At 39.8% G+C, this 17,889-nt stretch overlaps 1 long non-coding RNA gene and 1 pseudogene across 1 annotated transcript; one reads left to right on the top strand and one right to left on the bottom strand.

Annotated features, from left to right (window-relative positions):
- Nucleotides 1–2,171: 2,171 nt before the first annotated feature.
- Nucleotides 2,172–16,955, bottom strand: LOC144582254 (uncharacterized). Its single transcript, XR_013534695.1, has 3 exons — nucleotides 16,754–16,955; nucleotides 16,489–16,578; nucleotides 2,172–2,294 (listed from the first exon to the last, which is right to left on the bottom strand). It is a non-coding gene; the product is annotated as an uncharacterized LOC144582254 (long non-coding RNA).
- On the top strand, nucleotides 14,561–15,668 carry LOC100411620 (26S proteasome regulatory subunit 4 pseudogene; annotated as a pseudogene).
- Nucleotides 16,956–17,889: the final 934 nt, after the last annotated feature.

Below are 17,889 nucleotides of genomic sequence, written 5' to 3'. Positions count from 1 at the left end.
CAGCTTCCTTTCCCAACTCCACAAAGGGCAGGAGCCTCGAGGGTTTTTCCCTCTGGAAAGGTAAAACCAAGCCTCTCTGGGCTGGGAACACCAGGCAGAGATAAGGGCAAGAGTACTGCATGGAAGAAAGGGAGTAAATCAAAGCTGCATGCTGAGCATCTGAGCCCCAGCCTTCCTTCCCCTCCTGACACTCAGAAGGCTGGCAGCCAGCCTTACATCCTCCAGGCAGAAGACTCAAAAACTCTTCTCTTGGGAATCCAACAAGTTAATGAGAAAATCACCATCAGAAGGTTTCTTTAAAAAACTGTCAAGCTGGGCCAAACACAGTGGCTCACACCTATAATCCCGACATACTGGGAGGTCAAGGCAAGAGGTCACTCGAGGCCAGGAGTTCACAACCAGCCTGGGCAACATAGTGAGACCCCCAACTCTACAAAAAATGTTTAAATCAGCCAGGTGTAGTGACGCACACCTGTATAGTCCTAGCTACTTGGGATGCAAAAGTGGGAGGATCATTTGAGTCCAGGAGTTCAAGCTGGCAGTGAGTCATGATGATGCCACTGGACATCAGCCTGAGCAGCATATCATGACCATGTTTCTTAAACAAACAAACAAAAAGCAACCGAGCTGAATCATCTTACAATTAATTCCACTGTTAGTAAAGCCCTTCACCCACCTACTACCACCAGCGCCAAACAGGGCAGACTACAAACAGATTTTTGGTGCACCACCCTTAAACTATAAACAGAGTAGGTAAGAATTTCAAGATAACTTGAGAAGAAGCATTTACCCTGTCATTGATCCTAAAATGCATGTGTCTGAATGAACATCTCTGAAATCCGCCTTACAAATCAATGGTATTGCAAAATCGTGGTCAGTCAGAAGGCAGCCATGATACAGCCATGCAAAATAATTTCATAGACACTTTCTCATAAGATTAAGAGCACCAGCACCAAAGATTTCCAGAGTCAATAAAATACGGTACTCTGAAAGCCAGAGACTAAAGCAAACTGAGAAAAGGAGGTTTAAAAAAGGAGAAAACAGCCCCAAACCTTTTTTTTTTTTTTTTTTTTGAGATGGAGTCTAGCTCTATCTACAGGCTGGAATTCAGCGGCGCAATCTCAGCTCACTGCAACCTCCAACTTTTGGGTTCAAGCGATTCTCCTGCCTCAGCCTCCCGAGTAGCTGGGGCTAAGGTGCATGCCACCATGCCCAGCTAATTTTTTTTATTTTTAGTAGAGACAGGGTTTCACTGTATTAGTCAGGATTGTCTTGAACTCCTGACCTCATGATCCACCTGCCTTGGCCTCCCAAAGTGCTGAGATTACAGGCGTGAGCCACCGCACCCAGCCCAAATCATTATTAACATCCTTAGAGAGAGAATGAAAAACAGTGTATTCATTTTTAAAAAATATGAAAGAACATTTAAATAATTCTTGGATTTAGAATAAGGTAGCTTCCAATAGAAGACTAGGTTGGGAAAATTTCCCAAAGTGAAGGGAAAACAGAAAAAGAGAGAGAAAATAGATAAGAAAAAAATAAGAAAATTTAAGAACTGCCCAGGAGTTTCAAAAAGAAAGCAAAGAAGTCATCAGCAAAATCATTAAAGAAAAATCTCCCAGAATTGAAATACATAAGTTTCTAGATTAAAAGGAGCCCACCAAGTCCCAGAAGGCAAAACAAATTCACAACGAAGTGCATTATTGTGATATATGGGAACCTAGGGACAGAGAAAGACCCTGCAGACTTTGAGAGAGAACAACATAGGTTTCACGTAACAAGGCAGAATAGAATAGAGCAAAACTTCCAAATTCCTGAAGTCAAATGTTGTAAAACCTAGAATTTAATACTCAGCCAGACTATCAGTGAAATGAGACAAAAGGATAAAGTCCTGTTCAGACCTGCAGGGAAAGAGGTGAAGAATTATCCAGATAATGAGTGAAGGCAGAACTCAAGATGACAGATGTGTCACTGTGTGGACAACCAGTTCAGTCTGGAGCAGATCAGAAGCTCCAGAAGAGATGTCTTCAAGAAGATGAAATTAACCATATTGAGAGGGATGCCCAACTGGAAAAGCTGGCATCGAATTAGTGACAAGTATACAGAAAAATAAGCAAATAGAACTGGAAGGCAATTATTAACTCCATGGAAAATAAAAAAGTGCAACAGGAGGAAAGGTAATGAGTGTGTTCTGTGCATAAAATAATACAAGCAAGCCCGGCACATATCTGTAGTTCCAGCTACTCAGGAGGCAGAAATGGGAGGATCACTTGAGCCCAGGAGTTCAATTCAGCCTGTAAAAAAAAATAATAATAATAAAGGGAAATAGTTAAAATATGTTGTTCCTCTTCTCATCTCCTAAACATCACTCTGGGTTTTTTAGAGTTCTCCTCTCTTAAGTACCTGGGTTTATAAGCCTAGGATTTCATTTCCTTCTTTAGTTATACAATCACATTGCGTGGTTCTTCATTGAACAAATATTTATATAATCTTATTATAAACTATGGATATTGGCTTTCAGTTTTTAGAATCAACCTGTAGGCAAAGCATAAAGGACACATATGGCTATAGAACACAATGTGTGTTGTAAACCTAGACGTTGAAATGATGACAGTGGCCAAGAGACAGATGGAGCTGGAACAGTGAAGGGAAATGCAGGGGAACCATTTTCTCGTTTTACAGAGTGAGAATTCAAGGGAAACTCTAACCCATAGGTCAGGATGTAAAAGTCCAAAAATACTACTTAAAACTACAGTAGCAACCAAGAAAAGAGCTAAAAATAAAATGGGGCAAACAGAAACTAAAGAGGAAGAAAAGAAAGAAAAAGGAATTCATCGTTGTAATAGGGAGACAATAGATACTATCTAAAAATTATAAATCAAGGAACAGATGTAAAATCACATCATTCGAGTACAGCAGTAACTACCAGAAGAACCAAGAAGAGAAAGTTTTAAAAGTTGTATCTCTAAGGAGAAAAATAGGCTGAAGTAGCTGAAGAAAAAGGAAGGCTTGGATTTTGCTAGTTTGGTTTTTTTTGTTTGTTTTGTGTTTTTATTTTTTTGGTTTTTTGGTTTTTTTGGCACCTCTGTCACCCAGGATAGAGTGCAGCGGCACAATCTCAGCTCACTGCAAACTTCGTCTCCCAGGTTCAAGCAATTCTTCTGCCTCAGTCTCCCAAGTAGCTGGGATTACAGGCATATGCCCACCCCCAGCAAATTTTTGTATTTTTAATAGAGACGGGGTTGCACCATGTTGGCCAGATTAGTCCTGAACTCCTGACCTCATATGATCCACCTGCCTCGGCCTCCCAAAGTGCTGGGATTACAGGCATGAGTAATTACACACCTGGCCCTAAACTTTTCACTTATGTTGTTCAAACCATTTTAAATATCTCTGTGCCACTATCATGAAAAGGTATTTTTTAATAAGTTAAAACATATATGCAAAAATTATTGTGCAATTTAAAATTAAGATTATAATTCCCTAGCTATGAGTTAAATACCTTCAGGGCTGAAGTTCCTCATTGACCAGACGATCTGTAAGATCTCCAGATATAACCTTCTAAAATACGGGAAACTTACCTGGAAAGTCTACAAATTTAACTTCACAAACTGCCAACATCATCTTTTCTGGAAGTATATTATCAGTGCTCCTGACCCAACCTTATAAGCAGAGGTAGTCTTTAGAAACATTTCTGCTCCCTGCTTTGATTTAAAATACCAGGGAGAGAATCTGTTTTGAAAACAATCCACAGGACAGTAAGTTCAGCTTTAGGAGACGTTGTTCTCCTTCGTATAGGGTTCATGCTGCACTTTCCCATACAGTAAAGTCTTCCAGTTGATGCTCACAGTACACAACTCTGAAAGGCAGAGACAGTATGTAATACTACTTCCATTTAACCCATGAGAAAACTGAGTCCCAAAGATGGAAGTTACCAGCCCAAAAGTTTTTAGCACTAAATAATAAAGATCAGAGCTCAAACATGTCTCTGATCCAAGTATTGGTCTCTCCATTAACCTGGTTGCCTCTAGCATCTTCAAAAACCCAGTAATTCAAAGACATACAAATAAGCCACAGGTGTAGGAAAAGGTGCTTGACATCACTAATCATCAGGGAAATGCAAATCAAAACCACAATAAGATATCACTTCAATTCTGTTAGGACATTATCAAAAAGACAAGTGATAAGAAGTGTTGGTAAGGACGCAGAGAAAAGGGAACTCTTGTACATTTTGGTGGGAAGGTAAATTGATACCGCTATTATAGAAAACAATATGGAGGTTGCTTAAAAAAATTAAAAAGGGAACCATCGTATGATCCAGCAATCTCAGTTTCGGCTATACATTCAAAGGAACTGGAATCAGGATCTTGAAGAGATATCTGCACTCTCACGTGCATTGCAGCACTATTCACAGTAGCAAGACAAGGGACCAACACAAGTGTCCATCAACAGAACAATGGATCGACCAAATGTGGCACATATGTACAATGGAATATTATCCTGCCTATCCAAAGAAGGAGATACTGCCATTTTTGACAACATGGATGGATCTAAAGGACATTATGCTAAATGAAATAAGCCAGGCACAGCAAAACAAATACTGTATGGTCTCACTTATATGTGGAATCTAAAAAAGCCTATCTTACAGAAACAGAGACTGGAGGCCAGGTGCAGTGGTTCATGCCTGTAATCTCAGCCCTTTGGGAGTCCCAGTCAGGCAGATCACCTGATGTCAGGAGTTAGAGACCATCCTGGCCAACATGTCAAATCCCCATCTCTACTAAAAATACAAAAATTAGCCAGACATGGTGGTGCACACCTGTAATCTCAGCTCCAGGGAGGATGAGGCAGGAGAATCACTTGAACACAGAAGGCAGGGGTTGCAGTGAGCCAAGATTGCACCACTGCACTCCAGCCTGGGCAATAGAGTGAGACTCTGTCTAAAAAAAAGAAAAGAAAGAGAGGGGAATGGTGGTTACCAGTGGCTGAGGGAAGGGGAGATGGGGAGATGTTGGTCATACAGTACAAATTTTCAGTTATGTGAGATGAGTAAGTTCTGGAGAGCTAATATACAGCCTGGTGACTGCTGTTAATAATGCTGCTTTGTATACTTAAAATGTGCTAAATGGGCAGATCTTAAGTGTTCTCTCCACACACACAAACTCTTCAGAGAACAGAGAAGGAGGGAACACTCTGCAGACTCATTGTGTGAGCAATTGCAAGCTTGTTATTAAAGAAAAGTAACTAAGGTCAATATTGGAAAGAAAAATTGAAGATCTCCTTCATAAACATAGATGCAAGAATCCTGAACAAAATATTAGCAGACTGGATCCAGCAATTTAAAAAAAAGAATGACCAAGTTGGGTTTATTCCAGGAATGAAAAGTTGGATCACTAGAACATGCATTAATGTAATTTAGCTTATTAGTTGGAGAAAAATTAGGTTGTGATCTTAATTCAGGTGAGAAAGCATTTGATAAAATTCAAAACAACATTTATGAGACAAAAAGTTTTAAAAAAATTCACTTACACACTAGAAACAAAAAGGAATGTTCTTAACATGATAAGCATATGTGGGAAGTAGAAAAGTTCCTTTTTAAAGTTTCTTTTCTTATTAAAGAATAAATTATAAGTGTACTAATAACTTTGTTAAGCCCTATCCTGTGTAGCTGTTAAACATGCCGTGCTTACAGGCACATAGTACTTTCTGTGTTCTTGTACTTTAACCAAGATATCTGTGGTGGACGTGCTCACAGGCATGTCCTAGCTCTCCATTGCTTTTACCTCTTTAGAAAAGTTTTAAGTTGTTACCCAACAGGGTTTTAGTTTAGATTGTGAGGTCTGGCTCCAGGCAATGGAGATCAGACACAGCAGTAAGGACAACCCCAAATGCAAAAAAACATAAATTTGTGTGTTTTCCTTTGTTCACTGTACTCTTGTGGCAAGAAGGCTAGCAAGAGTACCCTTCCTGTAGTCCAGGAAGTAAAAATTGCATTGCTGAAAGATCCTTTGTCTCAATGCTAAATTTTCTTTGTGGCACCAAACATCTATTTCCAATAGTGTATCTTCAAACTAATAAGCAAAAAAAGGTTTTTTCTATTGTGAAATATTAACACATGCTTTTTAAAATCAGGCATAAGAGTTTACACAATCCTCAGTTCTACTCGGTGCTGCATTGGAATCCTAACCTGTGCAAACAGAAGAATACAAGCAAAGATAAGGAAAAAATACAGATTCAAAAAATATCTGTCATTATATGCAGATATTATGTTCTGCACAGAAAACTTCCAGTTATGTATACTTTATTAGTCCATTGTTATGATGCTAATAAAGTCATACCCAAGACTGGGTAATTTATAAAGAGGTTTAATTGACTGACAGTTCAGCATGGCTAGGGAGGCCTCAGGAAACTTACAATCATGGCAAAAGGGGAAGCCAACACATTCTTCTTCACATGGCAGTAGAAAGAAGAAGAATGAAAGCTGAAGCAAAGGGGGAAGCCCCTTATGAAACCATCTGATCTCATGAGAACTTACTATCACAAGAGCAGGATGGGGGAAACCGCCCCTGTGATTCAGTTATCTCTACCCCATCCCTCCCATGACACATGGGGATTATGGGAACTACAATTTAAGATGAGATTTGAGTGGGGACACTGAAAAACCATATTATATACATTATTAGAAGTAATAAAAAAGTTCAGTAAGTTTCCTAGGCATAAAATCAACATGTGCATTAACTGTGTTTCTAAATACCAGCAAAAAAAAAAAAAGCTGGAAAATACTATTTTAAAATATATTATTCACTGTAGCAACAATACAATAAGGTACCAAAGAATGAGTCTAACAAAAGATCTACAAGACCTTTTGGCAGAAAGTTATAAAACTTTAGTGTAAGGTCTTAAATAGGACCTAAATAAACAGAATAACGTAATTTTTCCATGGATAGAAAGATTAAATATCTTAAAGATCAATCAATTCTCCCCTAAACTTTCATAAAGGTTTCATGTAATTTTTTTTTTGAGACAGAGTTTTGCTCTTATTGCCCAGGCTGGAGTGCAATGGCACAATCTCTGCTCACTGCAACCTCTGCCTTCCAGGTTTAAGCAATTCTCCTGCCTCACCTCCCAAGTAGCTGGCATTACAGGCACCCACCACCATGCCCTGGCTTATTTTTTTTCATATTTTTAGTACAGACAGGTTTTCCCCATGTTGGCCAGGCTGGTCTTGAACTCCTGACCTCAGGTGATCTACCTGTCTCGGCTTCCCAAAGTGCTGGGATTATAGGCATGAGCCAGGGTGCCGGGGCAGAAATGACATATTATAATTCATTAGATTGCGTGTCATTAACATGAGAATGAAAAACAGACCAATGGAACAAAAAGAGAACCCAGGAACTGATCCACACTTAAAACAATGATATATGATAGATGTACCATTGCAGATCAGAGGGGCTATCCATATAGGATATGGAGCCACTGTGCCCAGTCAATTCAATGTAATTCTAATAAAAATACCAATAAGACATTTCGTAGAACTTGGCAAACATTCTAAGCGTATAAAGAAGAGCCAATGACGAAAAAGCTGACACAAGGGAAAGTGTTCTGCCAGAAATGACATGTGTTTTTTTTTTGAGACAGATTCTCACCCTGTCACCAAGGCTGGAGTGCAATGGCGTGATCTTGGTTCATTGAAACCTTCTCCTCCTGGGCTCAAGTGATTCTCCTGTCTCAGCCTCCTGAATAGTTGGGATTACAGGTGTGTGCCATCACACCCAACTAATTTTCTGTATCTTTAGTAGAGACAGGGTTTCACCATGTTGGCCAGGCTGGTCTTGAACTCCTGACCTATGATCCACCTGCCTCAGCCTCCCAAAGTGCTGGGATTACAGTCGGCAGCCACCATGCCCAACCAAAAATGACATATTATAAGACTAGATTGTGCGTCATTAGCATGAGGATGAAAAACCGACCAATGGAACAAAAAGAGAACCCAGGAACTGATCCACACTGAAAACAATGATATATGATAGATCTACCATTGCAGATCAGAGGGGCTATCCACAGAGGAAAAAAAAGTGAAAATGGATTTCTGTCCCATATCATACATAAAAACCAAATTCAAGTGTATCAGGAACCAAAACAGGGCAAGCAAAACTTTAAAATGTTTAGAGAAAATACAAAGGAATATTCTAATGATTTGTGAGTACAGAAAGATTTTTAGTCAAGCAAGAAAATTACAAATCATTTTTTTAAAAATAGTAAAACTGACTAATAAAAAGAATGCTATTGGCTGGGTGCAGTGGCTCGTGCCTGTAATCCCAGCACTTTGGGAAGCCAAGGAGGGTGGATCATCTGAGGCTAGGAGTTCGAGAGTAGCCTGGCCAACATGGTGAAACCCCATCTCTACTTAAAATACAAAATTAGGTGGGCATGGTGGTGCATGCCTGTAATCCCAGCTACTCAGGAGGCTGAGGCAGGAGAATCACTTGAATCTGGAAGGCAGAGGTAGCAGTGAGCCAAGATCATACCATTGCACTCCAGTCTGGGCAACAAGAGCAAAACTCTGTCTCAAAGAAAAAAAAAAAAAGAATTCTGTTGAGTAAAATCACCATTAAGAGGATAAAAAGATAAGCCTCAATTTGAGAAGATACTTATAATTATAACCAACAGTGAATCATTGTACCGAATATGTAGAGTATGCTAAAGAATAAGAAAGAAACAAATGAAATGGACAAAAGGCATAAACAGGCATATCTGTGAAAAGGAAACATGAATGGCCAGATCTCTACAAAGACATACTCAACCTCATTATTAATCATGGAACTGCACATTAGAATGACAATGAAATAGATTTTCAAAAACAGAAGCCCAACAAAGTCAAGCACTGGCAAAAGTTTAGAACCACAGATATGCTCATACATTCCTGGCAGGAGCTGGCTCAACCACATTAGAAATTGGCATTACTTCATGCAGCAGATACTATGAACTGGTTTGCTCAACTTTTATTCCAACTTCTTCTAGGGTACCTTCCTATATTTCAAAGGGCAGAAAACTAAAAACCACATTTGCAAAACACCCCTGTAGCTAGGGTTCCATATAGGATTAAGCTTTGACCCATCATCCCACACTCTCAGTGAGGCTTGAACTGAGTTAAGTGAAGAAAGACAGGGCTGAGGATATTTGTTTTATTGGCAGGGATTTAAATGGTGGCGTCCCAATTTTAGAAGGGGTTTCGGAGCTGTTTTTGGTTTTGGAGCCAGCAGGTCTGACAGTGGCTTCTTGATTTAGCTGAAGTGGCCCCTAATTGTGCCCAAGGCACTGTGGCTTTGGAGTCAGATTGTATTGGCAGCTATCCAATTCAAAACATAGCTTCCCATTGAAGGGAAAAGTGGCAGCTTTCTTGGTGGCTCAGTGTGGCTTTGGTGTGGCTTTGGGAATTACCACTAGAAGTTCAGTCTTGAGTCTATTTATTTAACCCTCCTAAAAAGTCTGTAAACAATCAATAATCTATCATAAATCCCCTTCTACTTTAATGAATTGGGTGCATTGTGATGTTTATTCTCTAACTTAATCAATACACCAGCAAAGTTGTACTCATACATACTATGCAGCCCAGCAATTGTTTTCCTAGATATAGACCCTAAAGAAACTTTTTGATATATAAACCACAAATATATACAAGGATACTTATTGCAGTACTGTTTGTAATGAAAAACTGGAGACAACCCAACATTTATCAAGAATAGCATGAATAAAGTAAGTGGTGGTATAATCAAGAGAATACTAAACAGATACAACAACGAATGACTTATAGTTTTACATATCAGTGTGGATAAATCGCAAAAATCATGCTGAGTGAAAATAACTCACAGCAGGCTATATACAGTACAATTTTGTTTATGTAAGTTTAAAACTAGACAATATATTATTCAGAGACATACACACATGTATGTACAATATGAATATATTTGGAGATACATAGGTATATGTATGTGTGCGTGCATGTGTGTATATATATGTGGGATACATAGGTATGTATAAACAAATGTAAGAAAATACAGGAAGCAGTTGACACAGAGTTCAGGAAAATCACTACCTCTGAGGCAGGGGTGTTATCACACAGGGTTATACAGGAGGCTAGGGTACTGGTAGTGTGTTATTCCAAAGCTGTGAATGTCGGGTGGTATTCATTCAAGTTTGCATTTATAGCACATACTCTTCTGTATATCCAACGTATTTGATAATTTTAAGTGTTAAAGAAAAATTAAGAATGAGAAGGCAAGAAAAAAAATGAAAGTGTTAACACAACCAACCACATAATTTCAATTCTGTCCTAAAGATATACCCATACATAAATGAAATGACTAAAGTATAAAGTTATTATTGCAACATTATCTGAAATAACAAGAGATTGGAAAAACACAAATATTTATAAATAGGGAACAATGGTACATTCAACATAGTGATGTAGGATATAGTCATAAAGTATATGGAAACATTCTATCCATTGATATGGTGTGACCCTCAGTGTGTGTTCAGTGAAAAATTCATGATGAATAATAATGACATTAACAGACTTTTATTCTAAAAGAGGAAAAATACATAATACAATGCTATGAATTTCAAATAATATAATAGTAATATACACATATAAGTGGCCTTTATTTACAAACAGAAACATCAAAAGAATAAATTAGAAACCAATAAGAATAATTACCTAGTCAACTCTGGACACTTGAACTATGAGTCAGCCCTGCTCTAAAAAGAGCAGTTTTTTAAAATAAAACAAGTAAAAACTGATTACTTATGGGAGAGGGGCAGAATCAAAAAGAAGAGACAAGTTTCTCCAACTACATGTTTTCATATAGTTTCAATTTTTAAACCATGCAACGACTTTTACATATAATAGAGTTAAACCCTATGGGGACAAAAATAAAGCAAATCCTGGAATTGAAAACAAATGAAAGTAAATAAAACTAGCAATATTGTAAATAACCATCCAAAGGAAGAGTTCCTTCTAGAGACTGTGAAGTCAGTACTTAATGCATGCTTGGTGGCATACTTCTGCCAAGCAATCTTAAATGTCATTTAGCAGTTCTATTGCTAGTAAAAATATTGGTATGTTATTTTGAAGCAGTTTCTCTTTCTCTCTCAGAGATAATTTTATCTCTCTCTCAGAAAGAGATAGAGAGAAAAAGAGAATCCAAACAACTAATTATGGTAATATTAGGAACTAAAATAACAGTATATAGAGAAAAGAGATATAGAGAGAAAGTCCAAGTTGTTAAGTAAAACAATGTAACGTTGAATTGTTAAATTTGGGAAATATTAATACAAACTCATAATTTTTCAAATATATATTTCCTCATTCTGCCCACTGAAAGGGCCTAAGTTTTGTCATGTGAAAATCCAGCAGCCATGAGCACACACGAAGCAAAAGTTTTGGTAACTAAATACCATTTTTCTACTGAAGGGACCCAGAACTCCTTGAAGAAATGTCTAACCCAGATTTGGATCAAGAAATGCAGAACATGAGTCTGGGATATCTTGTGGCAGAAACTAAGAAAATTTCAAAAATTATAGGGACATGTTAAAAAGACCAAGAAGCTAGTTCAAAGAGGCTTTCACCTGATGCATTTTAGACAATTTCATATTATAAACTATAATGACTGTAATTGAATAAAACACATTGAATATATTTTTTAAATCTCTGAGCCCATAGAGTCCATAATGACAAAAGAGAGTGACTGTTATTTCAGCTTCTGACTCTGAAAATTGCAATTAAAGGGAAGAAATAACAATTTTTCTAGCATTTACAAGTAAATGCTAGCTAATAAATATAGAAGGAATTGTAACATTGGAACTATTTTTGAGACAGAGTCCCACTCTGTCACCCAGGCTGGAGTGCAGTGGCACAATCTTGACTCACTGCAACCTCCACCTCCTGGGTTCAAGCAATTCTCATGCCTCAGCCTCCCGAGTTGCTGGGATTACAGGTGTCTGCCACCACGCCCAGTTAATTTTTGTAAAAAACCACCAGTATTTGTTTTCTCATAAAATAATTGATTCAAGCAAAAATAATCAATGGATACTAAAAGCCTTAAATGAAAGTTGATGATGGTAAACTAGATTTTCACACAATACCTAAGAATTATCCCCCAGATTACTCCCCAGTCTCAAAGGTGAAAGTATAACTTTACAATGGAGCTATCTAGCTGTCAGCACCTTAAACCAATGACCAAGCATAGCATCACCAATAGTAGGACACTGGTCAGTATGTACCACCTGATGTGACACAGGATCAAGTGCATAGCATCCCCCATGAAGTTTCTTACCAAACAGGTTTAGTTTCAATCTAATTAAGCCTTCAGTTCGTCATAATTCTCAGATACAGAAAACACAGGAGACAGAGGAACAAGTCAAGTGATTCGATGAGGAACCCATCAGACAAATCCAGAATGCGGACATTCTTAAGTAGCCCAATCTCTCTTCATCAAGTTGACATACTTGAGAGGAGGGTAAGGGAAGGAATGATTGTTCTAGAAAAAGAGGAATGCTCTTGATTGAATCTTGTTTTGAACAAACCAGATATATAAATATTTTGGGGACAACTGAAGAAATCTTAATATACACTGGAGCATAATTATTATTTTAATTAGGTGTGATATTGTCATCACGGTTATGTAGGAGCATGTCATTTTGAGAGATGTATGCTAAAGTATTTAAAGGTGATGTGTGTAACTTTTAAATATTTAGGAAAAATCATATATATGTGCATATATATAATGTTTTCATATGAAACAAATATCACAAAATGTTTTTTAAAAAATTGTTAAATATGGCCAGGTACAGTGACTCACACCTTTAATTCAGCACTTTGGGAGGCTAAGGTGGGTGGATTGCTTGAGCTCAAGAGTGTAAGACCAGCATGGGCAACATGGCGAAACCCTGCCTCTACAAAAAATACAAAAGATATTAGTTGGGCATGGTGGTTCATGCCTGTAGTACTACTCCCAGCTACTCTGGAGGCTCAGGTGGGAGAATCGCTTAAGCCCAAGAGGCAGAGGCTGCAGTGGAAGGAAGAGGAAGGAAGGAAGGGAGGGAGGGAGGGAGGCAGGCAAGCAGGCAGCGAAGATCATGCCACTGCACTCCAGCCTGAGCAACAGAGCCAGACCCTGTTTCCAAAAAAAATAAAGTTAAATCTTTATGTGCTCATTGTACACGTTGTACTTTTCTGTATTATTTGAAACATTTCATAGTAAAAAGACAAAATTTTAAAATAAAGAATAAGGATGCAAAAAATACATAAAAGTACCAAATAATACAATCACCCGTTTTTCTATTCAACAAACATTATTGAGGCATACATATACACAGGATTTTCAAAGTAAACATAGAATTTGTTCTAGAAAGAGGGTTCTCAGTATAGATATTTGTACTAACTAGAGAAACCAACTGGGTGCAGCAGCTCACTTCTGTAATCCCAGCACTTTGGGAGGCCAAGGCGGGCAGATCACTTGAGGTTATGAGTTCAAGGTCAGCCTGGCCAACATGGTGAAACCCCGTCTCCATTAAAAATACAAAAAAATCAGCTGGGCATGGTGGCGCATGCCAGTAGTCCCAGCCACTTGGGAGGTTGAGGCAGGAGAATCGCTTGAACCCAAGATGCAGAGGTTGCAGTGAGCTGAGGTTGAGCCACTGCACTCCAGCTTGGGCAACAGAGTGAAATTCCACTAAGAAAAAGGATGGAGGGATGGAAGGATGGAAGGAAGGAAGGAAGGGAGGGAGGGAGGGAGAGAGGGAGGGAGGGAAGGAAAAGAAAGAAGGGAGGAAGAGAGGGAGGGAGGGAAGGAAGGAAGGAGAAAGAAGGAAAGAAAGAAAGAATATCAAATTATCAATTGTTAGAAAATGACAGTGGACCCTAAACAGACCTATCTCACATTCCTGTGACAGAACCATCACACTCTGAATCCATTGTCAGAAGCCCTGCTAGGATGTTTGGACAACTGAGAGATTCTGAGCTTCCTGGAGACCCTCCCTCTCTCACCAGCAAGAATACACCAAAAAAGATGGCCCTCTGAAGATAGCTTTTAAAAGGTTCAGAAGCAAAGCCCTCACAGGGATTTAGCAATGACAGGTTCTGAAACTCAATTACCTGCAAGGGTTTAAAAGGTTGAAGAATCTCTTCAATGCAAAATTTCTTCCCCATCAAAGAAGTTAAATCTCACCTTTGGAGGGCCTCAACATTAAAAATGATAACAATCAGTGACTCTGGGCTTAATCACTCTTTGTTGAGTAATTGGATTTTTCTTTCCTCTTTTTTTTTTTTAGAGTCTCAAGCTCAAGTGGCCAAGACAAAAAGGGTCAAAGTCAGAGTAGTGGCAGTGGTTGTGGAGATGGCAAGAAGGATGACAAGGACAAGAAAAGGAAATATGCACCTCCTGTAGCAACTAAGGTGGGGACAAAGAAGAAAACCAAGAGACCAGATTCCGCCAGCAAACTGCCACTGGTGACACCTAACACTTGGTGCTGGTTAAAATTACTGAAGTTAGAGAGAATTAAAGACTGTCTTCTCATGGAGGAAGAATTCATTAGAAATCGGGAACAAGTGAAACCATTAGAAGAAAAGCAAGAGGAGAACAGATCATAAATGGATGATCTGAGGGGGACCCCAATGACAGTAGGAACCTTGCAAGAGATCATCGATGACAATCATGCCATCGCGTCTACAACTGTAGGCTCAGAACACTACGTCAGCATTCTTTCATTTGTAGAAAAGGATCCGCTGGAAGCTGGTGGCTCAGTCCTGCTCAGCTACAAGGAGCATACCATGATAGGGGTGCTGACGGATAACACAGATCTCCTGGTCACAATGAAGGTGGAAAAGGCCCCCCAGGAGACCTATGCTGATATTGGGGAGTTCGACAACCAAATTCAGGAAATTAAGGAATCTTTGGAACTTCCTCTCACCCATCCTGAATATTATGAAGAGATGGGTATACAGCCTCCTAAGGAGGTCATTGTCTATGGCCCACCAGGCACAGGTAAAACCTTGTTAGCCAAAGCAGTAGCAAACCAAACCTCAGCCACTTTCTTGAGAGTGGTTGGCTCTGAACTTACTCAGAAGTACCTAGGTGTAGGCCCAAACTTGTACGGGAATTATTCTGAGTTGCTGAAGAACATGCACCATCCATTATGTTTATTGATGAAATTGAAGCCATTGGGACAAAAAGATATGACTCAAATTCTGGTAGAGAAATTCAGAGAACATTGTTGGAACTGTTGAACCAGTTGGATGAATTTGATTCTGGAAGAGGTGTGAAAGTTATCATGGCCACAAACCAGATAGAAACTTTGGATCCAGCACTTATCAAACCAGGCTGCATCGACAGGAAGATTGAGTTCCCCCTGCCTGATGGAAAGACTAAGACGTGCATCTTTCAGATTCACAAAAGCAGGATGACACTGGCCGATGATGTAACCCGGGACAACGTGATTATAGCTAAAGATGATCTCTCTGGTGCTGACATCAAGGCAATCTGTACAGGAGCTGGTCTGATGGCCTTCAGAGAACATAGAATGAAAGTAACAAATGAAGACTTCAAAAATCTGAAGAAAATATTCTTTATAAGAAACAGGAAGGCACCCCTGTGGGGCTCTATCTCTAGTGAACGACAGCTGCCATCAGGGGAATGCTTGGGAGATTTCTCAATCCCTAAAAGGGGTGAGGCTGGGGAAGTTGCCCAGAGGAAATTCTGTTCCCATTGATTTTTATTAACATCCTCTGTCTTTTGGAGTACCACGTGTCAGTGCCCTTTGGGTGGCCTTTGTCTGTTGGTCACTGTGCAGTCTGCTTCCCAATAAAGCCTGCTCTTTCACAAACAAACAAACAAAAAAAGAGTCTCACTCTGTTGCCCAGGAGTGCAGTGGCATAGTCTTGGCTCACCACAATATCTGCCTCCCGTTTCAAGCGATTCTCATGCCTCAGCTTCCCGAGTAGCTGGGATTACAAGTATGCACCACCACACCCAGCTACTTTTAGTATTTTTAACAGAGATGGGGTTTTGCCATGTTGGCCAGGCTGGTCTCAAACTCCTGACCTCAAGTGATCCGCTCACCTCAGAGAGCTGGGATTGCAGGTGTGACCCACCACACCAGCCAGATTTCTTAAAAATAATATTTTCTGTATAAAGCAAGAGTAAGAAGGTGCTCAGGAGACTTTTCAGATTGAAATGACCTCTATGAAGTCTCAGGAAGGGAAAAGAGACTTCTCACTTCCCACTCAGCTCTCAGACCCATGAAAACCACCCATTCCCATCATACACACAGCAAGGTAATCCTGAATTCCAAAGTCCTGACCTCTTCTCATCTTTATCCTCCCCAGGAACTATAGATAACATCCACCCTGTATTAGTCCATTTTCACACTGCTATAAAGAATTTCCCAAGACCTGGTAATTTATAAAGAAAAGAGATTTAATTGACTCACAATTCCACATGTCTTGGGAAGCCTCAGGAAATACACAGTCATGGCAGAAGGGATGGCAGGCTCATCTTACGTGGCAGCAGGTGAAAGAGACTGTATGAGAGCACAAAAAAACTACCAATTGTAAAACCATCAGATCTCGTAAGAATTCACTCTTTATCACGAGAACAGCATGGGAGGAACCAACCCGTCATCCAATCACTTCCCTCCCTTGACATGTGAGGATTACAATTCAAAATGAGATTTGGCCAGACACAGTGGTTCACACCTGTAATTTCAGCGCTTTGGGAGGCCGTGGCAGGTGGATTAACTGAGGTCAGGTGTTCAAGACAAGTCTGGCAGATATGGCAAAACTCCATCTGTACTGAAAACACAAAAATTAATTATCCAGATGTGGTGTCAGGTGCCTGCAATTCCAGCTACTCAGGAGGCTGAGGCAGAAGAATCTCTTGAACCTGGGAAACAGAGGTTGCAGTGAGCAGAGATCACACCAGTGCACTCCAACTTGGGCAACAGCATGAGACTCCTACTCAATAAAAAAAAAAACAATTTGGGTAGGGACACAAAGCCTAACCACATCACACCCCATTGGCCACCCGCCCACCTCCTCCTCCTAGAAGCTCTTCCCTCCCCGTGAGTTGGCAGGTAAGCCTCTGTTCTTCCTTTCCGGCCACATCTCCAGCCTCCTTTACTCACTCTACTCTCTTTCTCTGAAACGAACCACAGGTATTTCTCAAGCCTGTCCTCTCTTCCTTAAAAAGCTCACCCCTTTTACACCTTCAACTCTCTCCTTCATACAGATGATTCTGGAACATCAGCTAACCCCTCACTCCACTCTTGAGTCCCAGACTCAAATTTCCAACTACCTGCTGGAAATCCGCACTGCATTGGCTCGCAGGTGTTTTAAACTCCATCTGCTCAAAACTGAAAGCAAGACAACCCTCTGAAAGCCTACTTCTTCCGCACTTTCAACTCTTCTGTTCCTTTATATGGGAAAATGCGATAACCACATGGAGCACAGCACTAATTCTCATCACTGAGTGTACCATCCTCCCCACACCCCTGCACTCAACTCAAAATTTCCATTCTCCTTAGCTGTTTTCTCCTGCTCGTGATACAGGTTCTGAACTCAGGGGATTATCTGCAAACACAAGTTCCAAGGCCCCATCTGCAGGCTTGAAAACCACTGTACAGGACACAACATTTTCTAGGTGAAATCAGACCAAAGGAATGCTTGTACCACATCAAACAGTCCCCTTTAAACTGTTTTCACTGGGCCGTGATTTGTTGTGATACCCTTGGCTTCTCTATGGCTGCTAGAAAAAGGCATGATTAAAATTGCTCATGCCAGAGGCATAGCTGAGCATGTCAACATTACATCACAGAGGGGTCCCAAACTGATGA

Source organism: Callithrix jacchus, chromosome 4 (genome assembly GCF_049354715.1).
Source record: "Callithrix jacchus isolate 240 chromosome 4, calJac240_pri, whole genome shotgun sequence".
NCBI lineage: Eukaryota > Metazoa > Chordata > Mammalia > Primates > Cebidae > Callithrix > Callithrix jacchus.
Note: the sequence above shows the minus strand (reverse complement) of the source record. Positions and strands in the feature narration are given on the sequence as shown.